The 15,323-nt window shown below is 36.0% G+C and overlaps 1 protein-coding gene and 1 pseudogene across 2 annotated transcripts in view; both read right to left on the reverse strand.

The window, feature by feature from the left end:
• The window catches only part of TENM4 (teneurin transmembrane protein 4), a 2,793,707-nt gene that overhangs the window by 1,556,202 nt on the left and 1,222,182 nt on the right, over window positions 1–15,323 (reverse strand). The window lies entirely within an intron of this gene.
• On the reverse strand, window positions 3,460–3,575 carry LOC112928764 (U6 spliceosomal RNA; annotated as a pseudogene).

Raw genomic sequence — 15,323 nt, forward strand, 5'->3', positions numbered from 1 at the left:
CCGAAGGTAACACATCCCAGGAAACCCCTCAACCCTAAAAAACCAAAATGTTTGGTCACGTTAGCTAGTGATAATTAGATCTGGCAGCAGGTAAAACAACAAACCTAACTGTGCAAATCTGCAAGCCAGTCAGCTTACATCCCCCGGCCTCCACCTTGTACCTTTTTGTTCACTGCTAAAGGAACTAGATACAACCTCTCAGAGGTCAAACCTACTACCTGGTCAGTCAGGGGCAAATGACAAAAGGGCAGGGGCTGTTTCTCTTCTGCTGACCCTTACTTCCTGGCCATTATGTGTCTGTTTATATGCAGAAAGTATTTATGGGTATATGTTTCTGTCTTCAAACTGAATGGTTGACCTGTACTAGTAGCAATGGCAGCAGCAAGATGGCACAACCCTGAACAAAGGCTTCATTGATGAGATTACCCAGTGTGACAAGTACATAGAATGTGGAGTACATTCATAGTGACTGTCTACATGGATCCAGTAAATGAGGTAACAGATAAAAAAAATGTGTTTGCTCTAGAAAATACAATCTGACATTTTGGAGAGATCCTAGAAAATGAGGAAGATTTCTTGTGGCCACTTTTTTGAGCACTTAGGATGTGCCATGCATTTATATGTGTTCTCGTTAAATCTTTCAGCAATTTGTAAGATAGTACAGACACGAAAACACTGAGGCTCAAGGACAAGTTTGTGGAAGGAGAATATGATTTTCTGTTTAAGCTATTCTAAAACCTAGGCAAATCACCTGGAATATGACTTTTAGGCACAGTATACCTCTTTATGTGTATCTGTAAAATAAGTCCTTCTTATTTCTCAGGTAAGTTTTAGGACTAGAAAAGGGAATAAACCTGAAATTACTTTGTAAAATGCTACCCAGATATAATCATGTCTCCACTACACACACACACACACACACACACACACACACACACACACACAGGAATACATACAGACATAACTGGTACCCTTGGGAAATTTATTTTATCTTTCTGACAAGAGCTAACCGAGAAATGATTTGAGAATGGTGACCATGACTTTAGCCTTTGTCTGAATCCTGTCACTCCCTCTTTAAGCCACACCAAAGAAACATAGGATGTCCATACAAAGTACTTCCTTCTAGATGCAGCTCCCCTCCATATCCTTTCTAATTAGAAATTCCATTCTCCATCCTGGTTCTAAGCTGCAGTTTCACACCTATTTATCCTGATTTCTGACCATTTGCTTATCTATTGGAAATATGGACACAACTAAAACACTGCTGCTTAGAATACTGACTAAAATTCAAGTATCCATAAATGTTAACTAGGATGTGTTATCTAATGAAGATAAATGGTTACAGTTCTAATTTGTATCTTGATATTGTGTAGAGTTCTATTAGTAATCTTTTCAATTTTGCATGTTTTATAATGATTTTCTTTTTCACAATGGGTAAACAGCTTATTTTAACACTTGATAATGTCGCATTTCTGTCTTATATGATGAGATTTTGTATATCAGAGCAAGTCAAAGGATGGTAATTTCTAGGCAATTTGGTATTTGAAGAATGACTTCAATACTTGATTTTAAAAGTTTTTTTCATTTAGGGATCCCTGAGGGGCTCAGCGTTTTAGAGCCTGCCTTTGGCCCAGGGCATGGTCCTGGAGTCCCAGGATGGAGTCCCGCATCAGACTCCCTGCATGGAGCCTGCTTCTCCCTCTGCCTGTGTCTCTGCCTCTCTCTTTCTCTGTGTCTCTCATGAATAAATAAATAAAATCTTTTTTAAAAAAGTAAAAAAAAGTTACTTATTTAAAACAAACTGAAATGCTATTTGATATGGAACTACACCAGCAAGTATTATATGCATGTCTGTTCTAAAGAAAAAGAATATACAAATTCCTAACTTACACCAAATACAAAAATATTAGTTTTTAAAATCTACTCACTTTCAAAAAGGCCATCTGAAGTTCCCAGCATCCCTTTAGCAACAGAAGTAGTATTTTTGCCAATGGCAAAACAAATCCAAATATCAAAGGTTTGTTGATGTTGAAAAGATCCCAAGAGGTCTGAGGAACTTTGAGTTAGACACACATATTCTCTTAGTTTTTAAAGGCTTGAGGTATACATCAAAAAACTACAAGGCTATCTTATTCCAGTAGCTTCCTAATGTCTTTAGTGCACTTATTACAAGAAATGAGAGTCAAACTATTCTTAAGGCAACCATTGGACGACAACCGCTGTTTCTTCACAGGTGTTTACCAGATCAGGGAGGGCTTAGAAGAGCACAGGAATACACAAATGTTAAACACAGATTTTCCCCATGTATATATCAGTCTGTTCCCTCAGATCTGGTCTCACTGAGTTTCACTTTCTCCACCCCAGCCATTAACTACCAAGTCCTCATCATTTAGGATCTTATATTAGGGAATCAGACTCTTGTGGTTGAAAGGGACCTTAAAACTCCTCAGGTTCAATTTCCTATTCTGAGCTTCGATTCCTTCTACAGCCTATGGGTCACATGGTTAGCTAACTATAACTAAGGGCCCTCCATGACTAGGAATTCATCACCTTGAAGGCAGCCTAGTTCTTTGGATGGTTATCACTCAAACCCTTCTCTATCATGCTGAATTGTCATTTGTTCTGTTCTAGATTCCTTTTTCATCACTTTCCTTTTTTCCGTCCTTTCCTTCCCTTTCCCCTTCCTCCCTCCCTCCTTCTCTCCCTCCCTTCCTTCCCAAAAATAATAACTAATTACCCACCATGTGTCAAGTACTATGTGCTAAAATCTTGGAAGCCATAGCTAGGGTTAGGAGTTAGGTTAGAGTTTCTACTAGCAAGTATCTAATACTCTCTGGAGGGAATACAATAACAGGAATACAATATTGTGATGTGTATGTCTTGGCACAGAGAATAAATGAGACACAATGGAGAAATGGAAACAGGGTCCTTAATTCTTATATGAAGCTATGACTCCAAAACAAGAACTTGATTAATAAATAGGGCTTAACCTAATAATGAGGTATGGAAATACAGTGAAAATTTCTTTTTTGGGGATTGCCAGAATTCATTTCTTCTTCTAATATGAAACATTTTCCTTTAGAAAATGGTCTTTCCAATTTTGTGATCAGTCTTAGGGGTCCAGGGCTCCTGCCTCCATCAATGGATGGTAGAGAATATAAGCAAGACAAACCATAGTCTTTTCCTAGGGATTTTGAATCTTAAATAAAGAGTAACAAACTGAAGAAGAAATCATTTGGAGTAGATATTTTTAACCAAAAAAAAAATTAAAATGTAATTCACATATAACATTGGATAAGTTTAATGTATACAATGTTGATTTGACATATTTATATATTGCAATATAATTACCACTGTAGTGTTACCTAATACTTCTATCCTATCACATAATTAGTGTTTCTTTTTTGTAGTGAGAACATTTAAGATCCAGTCTCTTAGCAACTTTGAATATGTAATATAGAAAATATGAAACAGTTCACAAATCTGCATGCCATCCTTGCCCAGGGGCCATGTTAATCTTCTCTGCATTGTTCTCATTTTAGTAATATGTGAGTGAGTCGATTTTTTATGTGACAGCTGAATAAGATGGCCAAGGCTTTCCTGCTGCTCAGACTTGCAGCACTGCTCTGAGTCCTCTATGTCTGTGCTGTGAGCTATCTTTCGAGTAAATTTTAATTTTCTTAATTTAACAAGAGGCAGGATAAGCTGTTAATCAAATAACTAATGAAACAAGAAGGTTGTGCTGTGCAGAAGGTATGGTATATGCAAATACCTGGAATCATGAAAGAACCTGAGAGCCTAACTCAAGATGAGGTTTAAGGAAAGAGGCAAGGATGTAGGTAGGGATGGAATTCACTGGAAACCAAGATTTTATGTAATCTCCTCAAGAGCTTTTGAGTCAAGATATAATAGAATGTTACTCCTGAATCTCATCCCTATCTTGTTTTTCACAGAAGAGGACACGAATGCCCAAAGATCATAAACTACTCTTTCAAATATGTATGTGGTTACTGTTTCTGAAGTTGAGCCCAAAATTTGAGTAATAGAAGATTAGAACCATCCTGCCATGATAGTTTATCTCCCCTTTTGATGAAAATAAAAGAAAATAATTTTGGTCTCTCAAAATATACATTATATGCATGTATGTGTGTCCATACACAATTAATGCTCGGTAATATAGTTCAATGTCTGAAAAATGTAGTGATACAGTTCATTGCATCTCAATAGATCTAGAAAAAAATGATAATATTAAACATTTTTATCTGATTAAATATAAAATATTTCCAGAAGTACTGAGTAGGGAACATCCTTTACTTACTAATGGTGGCCTACTAACAAAAAAAAAAAAAAAATCACAGTTAAATATTAAAGTATAGGCCATTCTCCGTAAGGTTAGAGACATGATACATTTCCATCTATCACTAATGTAGTTATACTGAACAATGCACAATGCATTAATTAAAGAAGGAAAGATAATAGGCAGCCCAGGTGACTCAGCGGTTTAGTGTCACCGTCAGCCCAGGGCCTGATCCTGGAGACCCAGGACTGAGTTCCACATCAGGCTCCCTGCATGGAGCCTGCTTCTCCCTCTGCCTGTGTCTCTGCCTCTCTCTCTCTCTCTTTCTGTGTCTCTCATGAATAAATAAATAAAATCTTTTTAAAAAATAAAGAGAAATAAGAAATTTTAAGACTGGAAAGGAAGTATCAAAATTGTAATCATATGACAGCATGATGTATGCAGGTTATTAAAAAGAATCAGTAGGCAACTCTTGGAGCTAATTAGAGAACATAAACATAATTTCTGGCTCTGTATTCAAGATATGCAATCAAGAGTATTCCTCTATATTAATAGCCTACCATGAAATGCAAAAGAAAATAAAACCACTTATAGCATTAACAAAAATAAAGTATTTCAGAATTAAACTAATAAAGAATAGAAAAATCACTTCAAGAAGAATATTTTAAAATATAGTTCTAATAAATGAATTGAAACAAGATCTAAATATATAAATACTCTTACTATATGGATAAATACAACTACTTAACCTTGTGAAGAGGTCACCCCCTAAGGTACTCTATTAATTAGATGCAATTTTATTCAAAATTTGAGTGGAGTTTTGAGAGGACTGTGCAAAAAATGTCTTAAAAGTATAGCAAGAGCTAGGAATATATAGAAAAATAGGAACATAGTTGGAGATTTACCTTAATATGTTATTTCTTAACATATTAAGAAAGGTTGGGACTTATTCTCCTATCTGAAACTGAAAATTGAGTACAAGAGTCTTAACCAAGCACCACAGGACCAACATCTCTGGATGTTGAAAAACAAAGTGAGCTCTATGGTTGCCTCCCTATTCTGCCTGGAGAGAACTTCTAGGCCAGAGCACTAAGAAAAAGAACTCAGGTGGAGCTTTGGCTGAGGAGCCAAAGCTGGAATTCTAGGCTGCCAAAGTGGCTAGAGTTTTTAGCACATACTCTTGGAGAGAAAAAGGGTGCTCAAAAGAGCACCAGAGACAAAATGGTGCTCAAGAGAGGACCAGAGACTTGAAGAGGATCTCCCAGAGTCTTCAGCTGAGTTTTGATTAAAAAAAAAAAAAAAAAAAAAAAACATGCCTGGACAGAAATGACACATGGCTGAGAAAGATCTCAACATCCTGAGGCTTAATAGTGGTGGATTAGCCATGGATGAACCACCATCCTGGTGCTCACACAAAGGCAAGAACAGACTTCACATATCAGTGAGTCAATAACTGATTGCTTCATACAATACATTAGGAAAAAAATGAAGTTGGAACCATTTCTTAAACTAAGCATGACAATAAATAAAAATGGATTCAAAGTAATATAAGGTTCATGAAAACACTTGATTGTCTTTACGGTGTTGGGGCCTGTAAGGGGCTCTTAAGCAAAATTTGTAAACAAATAACCAAAAACACAAAAAGCCCACATAGGTTTCAAGAAACGATTTCTGGACTTGATTAAAAGTAAAGTTTCTTATTGAGTAAAGAACAGCATAAACTAGTAAGAGACTGGCAAAAATATTTCAATGAACTAAATGTAGTAGAAATAATACTCAAAAAACAAAGCAACTCCTATGTGAATCCAAACAAATAATGGCTAGTAAATATAAGTTGAGATTTTTCAGTAAGAGTAACAGTAACATAAATACATATTTTTTATAATACAAATATAGTAACACTTTATATTTTAAGTGTAAAAGTATTTAAGTAATAAATATTTATTTTTAAATATCATAAAGTAACAAAAATATATTTATAGTGAAAAGTCTTCAACTCCATCTACTCCCATAGACACCCAGTTCCCCTGCCTCTACCTCCTTAGAAGGGAGTAGTAAATTTCTTATACCTCCTTCCAGAAGCATTGCATGTGTTACAGAAGCAAATACAAATATTGTTTCCTCTAATTTTAGTTTAATAATGCCTCTTGGAGATCATTCCATATTAGTACTAATAAGGCTTTCTCTTCTTGTGCTTAAAACCTGGTTTTAGATGCTACTTATTTAAATGGCCACAAAACACCCAAATCTTTCTTGGAACTTTTTTTTATTAATAAAATAAATAATTGAATTATAGTATATTATGAAGCAAAATGCTATAAATTTGTTAAAAAGAGAATTAGGAGTCCTTTATAGAAACTCTCCCTTGTTTGGAAAGCAGCTTCATGTATTATGGATGCGTGTTGGCTTCTATCTTTGACATCATTCAGTGCTTTACTGTCACATATAATGTGGCACCTAAATATAAACTCTGTAAGGGCAGGGATATTTTTCTATTTTGTTCCTAAAAGAAGTCCCAACAGCTTGAATGTGGCCTGGTCAATGATAGGTTCTTAATAAATATTTTTAAATAAATATCTTGATAACGACAGGCATTCAGAATGTACAAATGTATCTTGAGGATGAGTTGCTTTAACTAGAATGACTGGGTAAAAGATACAGAATACTGAAATTTTGAAAGATATTGCTAAAGGGCTTCCATATAGATCTTACTAGCTTAATTACCTCCAACAAAATATAGGACTGTTCTTCCTGCACAGATTTGTGAACACAGTGTTTTAAAATTGTAGTAATTTTGTGAATCTGATAAAAAGTGTGTGTGTATGTAAGTAACTATGAGCTACTCTTTATAGCCCTTACTTAGATGGGTAGGAATTAGAAAATTGTGTAATATGAATGTGAGGGAAAGCTCTTACATTCTACTAAAAAAATGTGTAATCCATAAGAAAAATTCACAAACATTTTAGAGGTCAAAATTGCATAACTTTTTAACATCAAATACATGGGATGCTTGGGTGGCCCAGAGGTTGAGCACCTGTCTTTGGCTCAGAGCATGATCCTGGGATCGAATCCCAATTTGGGCTCCCCGCACGGAGCCTGCTTCTCTCTCTGCCTATGTCTCTGCCTCTCTCTTTGTGTCTCTCATGTTTAAATAAATCTTTTAAAAATAAACAAATAAAATAAAACCAAATAAGTATTATCTTAGGATAATACTTGCCATGCCACCAATTGTTTTTGGAATAGTATTTGATTCAATCCTGGTCAATAAGGCCTGAGAGAAAATCTGCTGAGAAGTATCTAAAAATAATTTCCTTTCTTTAAAAAGGGACTGGGACACCTGCGTGGCTCAGTGGTTGAGCTTCTGCCTTTGACTCCAGGGGGTTGGGGGGAGGTGATCCCTTGGTCCTGGAATCAAGTGCCGCATGGGGCTCCCCGCAGGAAGGTTGCTTCTCCTTCTGCCTATGTCTCTGCCTCTCTCTATCTCTCTCGTGAATAAATAAATAATTTTTTTTAAAAAAAGAAGGGACTTATAGAAAATATATTAAACTTCTGCCTGTGGCTGGCCTGTCTTGAAATACTTCTTGGGCACAAACTCTGACATGATCAAGGGCGTTATCCTGACTTGGCAGAGCAAAAATGTAGGAGGGCCTTTGAGGACATGGTGGAGACTTGGATCTATCCTATATCTAGACAATAAATGTCCTCATTGGTTAAAGTACTGAGGTTGCTGTTTTTACACTTCAGTGATCAAAAACATCCCAGAATAATAGAGGACTCATGTAGTATATGTTCATTTTGTACCTATTGTTCATTGTGCAGCTATTGTAGTGTATGTTCATTTTGTAGCATTTTGTAGTTTACACGGTTTGATTTAAGTCCAGAAACAAATAGGTTAGCTGAATATCAGGTAAATTTGTTAGGTAAATAAGCAAAAATAGATATTCCCCAGACAAGATTCTCAATTTCTGAACCTAGACATAATGTTTTTATCATTTCCATATTTGGTCCATCATGCTGGGGATAAATTCTAGAAGAAGACTCGGCTGTGGGGACAGAGTGAGTGTGGTCAAATGGTCTAGAAGGAACTCTTCTGCTCTGTGAAGGTAAAAGGATTTCTCTCAATGACTGCAGAGCTGTTGAAAGGCCCAACTGTTTTACATCTGTGATTACTTGGGGGTGCATGATATACAAACTATGAAATGCTGTACTCCACGGAGAAACAGCACTACTGTTAAGCTTTTGCCCTTGAGAGGAAAGCAAAACCTTATAAACTTCCTAAGCCTGAGTGTTCTCACAATGACTTGGGAGATTGAGAGCAAAACAGATATTCTCTAGGTTTTGGGGTGTCAGGTGATTTTTACTATATATATAGCCCCCTAATTTCCTACATAGAACATGTATTATTTTTTGTAATCATAAAGAAACTATAAGTATTACTGAAAATAATTAGCAAAGCTTTTCCCAGCACAGGTGATTTGTGCTCCCATTTTGGTGGCCTGGTGTGTTCAGGCTTGATAAGGAAATTGTTTCTCCAAAGGGCACTTTCATTTATAAGTTGTATGGATCTATGTGAAAGGCAAGAGGTTACCATTTAACACAAGTCTGTTTATACACAGACTTAGCAGCCCAGAGCCATGAACAATTGAAAAAAAAAGTAAAATATTTCTATGGTAAAACATATTTTATAATTACTTCAGTATGTATAATGATTTACCTTTTCAAAAGCAATTTTACATCCATTAACTTGTATTCTATTTATCATTTTTAAAATGTAGTTAGGTCAGGCATTTCTATGGTTGCTTTTGTTCTTATTGTTGATGTTTTTCTCAAAAAGCAAATTTAAAAAAAAAAAGATTATCCCAAATCACAAAGCTGTGAAAAGGTAAAGGGTGACCTCAAACTCAAGTTTGTTTCTTCTAAGAAGTGAACAACTCACTAAAATAATAATGAGAAAGATAACTAACACTTACTGGTCCCCTAATTTATTCCTCATATACTGCCTAATTTAAACTCTACAATAAACCAATCAAGTAGGTACTGTTATCCCCATTTTGCATTTGATAAAAGACACTAAACTGAGAAAGTGTGATTTGTTCAAGACCAGACAGTAAATGTTATAAAGTTGGACTTGAACACAAGTCTATATGTCTGGCAGCATGACAAATACTTTTGTATACCTGTGCCCTCTCTCTACCCAGATGGAATGGCCATACTGCCACCTTAATGTAAAATATCCAATTCATCGGCCTCTCCCTCTTCATTTCAGCATGGCTCTCTGCTTTTCTGAATCATTTTGGTAATAACTATTGCATGATATTATTTTCAATTTTGTTCCCAGCAGACACCTAGTCCCCTAGATTATACAGTATAGTAAAACAAGGAACAATGAACATTTTGGCTAGGTCTAGGTTAAAGGTCAGGTTCTGTTATTTATTGTCTGAATGCAAAAATCACTTGAGAAGGTCAGTTAACTGTTCTCATCTATGGTTCACTAGCATAAAATAGGTGGATGAGCACATCTCCTGCCCATGTCATAAATCTACAGTGAGGACAAAGGTAGGTGACAAAAACTTATTTCTGTAAGCTGTCATTTTATGAAAATGTATATTTAAATCATTTACAGAAATAATACATCATTTGTAATAAATTTATTTACAATAATAATGATAAATCTTCCTATTCAGGGCACTGAGCTTGATCGATACACATGATCTTCTGAACAACAAGTGAAAGGTAAGTAAAATATTCCTTACTTTGCATATGAGGAAACTGAAGCTTGGATTGTTTAAATAATTTGCCCAAAGTCATACAGTTGTCAATAAAATACTTTCTCTGTGATAACACAATATACAATGGGACACCTGGATGGCTCAGTGTTGAGCGTCTGCCTTTGGCTCAGGGCCTGATCCTGGGATCTGGGATCAAGTCCTGCATTGGGCTCCCTGCAGGGAGCCTGCTTCTCCCTCTGCCTGTGTCTCTGCCTCTCTCTGTCTCTCTCTCTTTCTCTCTCTCTGTATCTCTCATGAATAGATAAATAAATCTTAAAAAAAAAAAACAAAACATAATATACGCTAACTAATGACACAGATTAACTCCACAGGGGGAGGAAAAAATATGGCAACAAATTGTATTTATGAATAATTTCAGAGAAGCATGTGATTCAATTATAATTAAATTATATTGTGATGACGCTATGCCAAACATTGCTTCCCTCTGATATGGGAAGGAAATAAATACCAGTCTTCAAAGCCAAGACTGGACAACTTGACCAAGCTGAGTAATAAGTTATTTGCTGGGGGCAACAATGAAAGATTTTCATCACTGCTGCTCACATTTATATCCAGTATTCTGTACTCATTACATCTGATGCAAGCCACAAATATTTATGCTATTTATTAATTCATCTGCATAGAAAATCTGTCCTTAGAAGGGTCTTTTAAAGGACAAACTATTAATTTTAATCACAGCATTAATATATTTTGGATTTTGTTTCTCTTCACATGTCACTCATTCATTCATTTATTGAATAAATATTTACTGAACATTAATTACATTTAACATCCTTGATTCGAAGATCATGAATAAAGATATGGAGCAGTAAGAGGTGGTTTATAGATAAAGATTATAGACCCTCCCCACATTTTTTCCCCACCTGGGTGTTCAGGAATCAAAAATAATATCATCTGAGATTCATAAAGAAATACATATTGTCAGTTATACTGCGGATCTGGAATCTTATCATTTTAGCTTTGATAATAGTAGTTTGTGATCAATGGTTCACAACTCACTAGCCCATGAACCAGGGACAACTCAGCAGAATTTTCTGGGCAGTGTATTAAAATTATAAATATCTGTTCCACATTTGTACCCAAAGATTTGAATAAGTCTGGAATGGGATCCAAAATACTTTATTTTTTCATTATAGGTAATGAAACATTATAGGTGACTCCGATGTGCCACTTAGGGTCCACTGACTATATCAATATATGTTATTTTAGAGAAAATGATAAATATTTTGGATCCTCCCCCATTAATGTATGGGTACTTGTGTAAAATATAAATTTGATACGTCGTTTCAGATAATTCACAAAGCTTCTACAGGATACATTAATGTATCATTTGGTGGTTGTAGACAAGATTTACAATGCTTGATCTAGACATATTCCCTTATCTCGAAGCCACGACAAAACAGCCAAGGGGCAAGATAGATACCAATAATCTCTGAACAAAGAAGGGAAACTGAGGCCTATAGACGTTCCCCAAATAACTCAGTAATTGTATACTAAGAGTAACTGTTTCTAAGAAAAATTGTTTCTTTACTTTCTTTTTTTTTAAGATTTATTAATTTATTTATTCATGACAGAGAGAGAGAGAGAGAGAGAGAGGGAGAGAGAGAGAGAGAGAGAGAGAGGCAGAGACACAGGCAGAGGGAGAAGCAGGCTCCATGCAGGGAGCCTGACAAGGGACTTGATCCCGGGTCTCCAGGGTCACGTCCTGGGCCGAAGGCAGGCGCTAAACCGCTGAACCACCCAGGGATCCCCCTCTTTTTTTTTTTTTTTTTTTTTAAGATTTTATTTATTTATTCATGAGAGGGAGACAGAAAGAGGGAGAGAAGCAGGCTCCATGCAGGGAGACTGACGTGGGACTCGATCCCGGGTCTCCAGGATCAGGCCCTGGCTGAAGGCGGTGCTAAACTGCTGAGCCACCCAGGTTGCCCTCTTTACGTTCTTTATACTCTGTCCTATGAAGAGAGATTAATCGGATCAAAAATGTATTCACACTGAAGGAAGTTAAAAAAAAAAAAAAGATACAGCAGGACTTAACTGAAGGGTAGGCAGGCTGATAGATTGCTGGGTATGGGGAGCATGGTTTGTGATTATTCTCATCTTGTCTTGAGCTGGAGGACTTGGGACTTCAGCCAGAAGAGAGGACACAGACATTAATTAAGCATTGTTGAATGTTTGAGATAATGGAAAGAGGTTATAGGTAGGAAGGTCAGTTGACTTTTTGCAAGTTACATTGTCTCAGTTTTAGTTTTAGGTCAAAGAAATACAAAGTGCAAGAAAAAGAGAACCGCCTTTGCATAATGATGTGATACCTAAAATATGACAATTACAAGAGTTAAAGATTTGGGCAACTGAACTGATCAGCTATGACCTGACATCCCAAGCTTCAGAAGTGTAAGTTTAAATGCACCTCCCTCTTCACATATAGCACCCACAAAAGCAGGGAGAGAGAAAGGCGGGGGAAGAGAAACAGAAGTGCTGGAAAAGGCATATGCTGCTTCTGTGATGACTGATGAATTTGGATAAAAATAAGTCCTTAAACTGAGTGAAATTTTAAATAATCATTCTGAGATAGTGGATGTTATCAGTAGACCCTTCTATAGCATTCTAACTTAGGTTATACTTGAATTTAGCAGACAATTTCAAACTGTAGTCCATGGAGACCTAAGGGGTCAGAGAATGTATATTAGAAGAAGTTGGGGCTGAGGGTAAGGAGTGGCCAGAGACAGAGGGCATCCTGCTCCCACAGAGCAGCTCCACCTTCTTGTTTAAAATATGGAGATTGTGCATAGCCCTGAGTTTGAAAAGAAAAGCTCTGCAATTTTTTTCCAGTATGGAAGTCATTGCTTAAAGGTAATATTTTTATATAAATACTTATTTGTACAGATTTAAATATCACATTACAGTTGTCATTCAGGAACATTACACCACCGATTTGAGCAGTAAGATGTTACACAAATGGGATAAAGAATATGGGCACACTAAAACATAGTGAGTGATTATATGATTGGAAATTGTCTTTGTGGTGAATACAGCATAGCATGATTAGACAATTAGAACGTATCTGTGTACTTAATCTGTAAATGTCCTTTATAAAAAACAATCCACCTAAAGGTAATATTTGATTTCCTAAAATGTTCTGAATCGAGTGATGTTCAAAATACCCTATCCAAATCTGATATAAATTTGTAGTCCAGTTTATATTTTCTTAAGGAAGTCTAAACATTCCAGCAATGTAATCTGGATGATAATCTAGATTCGAAGTTCATAGAGAAATAGTCTCACCTGAGTGTGCCCTAAAATCCAAGCACAATATATTGGTATATATAGCGTCACATTCTTTATTTTTATTTTTATTTATTTTTATTTTTTTATTTATTTATGATAGTCACAGAGAGAGAGAAAGAGGCAGAGACACAGGCAGAGGGAGAAGCAGGCTCCATGCACCGGGAGCCCAACGTGGGATTCGATCCTGGGTCTCCAGGATCACGCCCTGGGCCAAAGGCAGGCGCCAAACCGCTGCGCCACCCAGGGATCCCGCGTCACATTCTTTAAAGCCCATTCTGGAGGAGAACATCTTAGGAGACTTTCTAATTGTGGAGAAAGTGACTGATACTTTTCAAGGCATGGCCACTTTATAAGGAGCATGTAGTAATAGAAATATTAGTCTGGGATAAGACAATTAGTTTTGAATCACAGCTCGACCATGAGCTAGCTCTTGTGATCCTGGGCAAGGCAGTTTAGTATGTGAGCCTCATTTTTTTTTTTTCTAATCTGCATAATAAAGGTAAGATCTTCATTCTGTAAGGTGAATGTGAGAATTAAATGAACTAGCACACTTAACTGGTGCTCACTAAATAATTTAGAATTCCGTTCAGAACCTTGTGGAAAAGTGATAAATGTGGATAAAAGGTCTCCACAGCTTTACTTTGAAGGGCTCACATGGCCAGTTTGGATGGGAAAAAGAAGAGATCAACCCAGTGGCTTTAGGAAGGTGTATGGATGATCATATATATATGTTCGGATGAGGGACTTCCACATTCTTTTCTAGATCTCATGGTCAAGCATTACTGGGATTGAGATCAACATTCACCAGGCCCTATAAACTGTGAGAAATATTTGCTAAGTAAGTACAGATTTTGTTTCCCCCAAACAAAGAGGAACGGATTGAAATTTGATCTAATTAAAGACATTAGTTTAAAAATTCTGAAAGTATAAAAGAAAAATTTCTCCATTCTCTATAAAATGCTCTTTACCTCAATGGCATCAGAGTTCATACCAATAAGCATTCTAAAAAGAATATGAAATAAGTTGATATTCAAAGGAGACCCAGATACATGGTGGAAGCACCAGGGAGACATGAATGCAAGCTAATTACCATGATGGGGACTGCTGTAATTATTCCACCATTTCACTTCCTTGAACACATTTTGCAACAGTAGCGGAGTCAAAAAAAAACCTGGTGTAGGGCTAAAATTATCAGGGCTTTCTTACTGGAATAATACTAGAGAACTGCACATAAATTTTAATGGTTTGAGAATTCTGAGGTGGCATTCTTGCAAAAAGTAGTTTATAGTTTTCTGCTTTGATCCTCCTTTGGTAACTACCCACCCCTGTCTATAACTGTCTACTATACAGTTCTCTAGCAAAGAAACATGTCATTTTTTTGCTTTTCAGAGCATTCTGTACTTAACCATCATAAAACTGATCTTACCATATTTTTAGTGCTTTTTTATTTTCTGATTTTTTTTTCTGAATAATTTAGGCACCATGAGGGCAGGCATTGTATTTTATTATTTATCATTATAATTCTAGTGCCTTATATTGTTTATCTTTAAATGTTGTGATTTCCATGGGTGTGCAATGATCACGTTATGATATTTATTTGCATTTCATTGATGAGTGATGATGTTGAGCACCATTTTATTTGCTTATTGGGCATTTAGATATCCTGTTTGTGATGTGTCCAAGTCTTTTGCTCTTTTTTTCTATCGAGTTGTATGCATTTTCATATCAATTTGCAGACAGGAATTCTTAGTATCTCCTAGGAATGAGTTCATATATATGAGACAAATATATTTTTCTACTCATTCATTTTTTAAATCATTAGGTGAAAAATTATTACATATCTAATATGTTCCAAAGACAGTGCTAGTCTGACCAATTAATAAAGGTTGTTTTATAAATTGCTTATACATGTTTATGAGGAAGGAACATTAGTGAGTTTTACAGTAAAAAAA

Source organism: Vulpes vulpes, chromosome 11 (assembly GCF_048418805.1).
Source record: "Vulpes vulpes isolate BD-2025 chromosome 11, VulVul3, whole genome shotgun sequence".
Lineage (NCBI taxonomy): Eukaryota > Metazoa > Chordata > Mammalia > Carnivora > Canidae > Vulpes > Vulpes vulpes.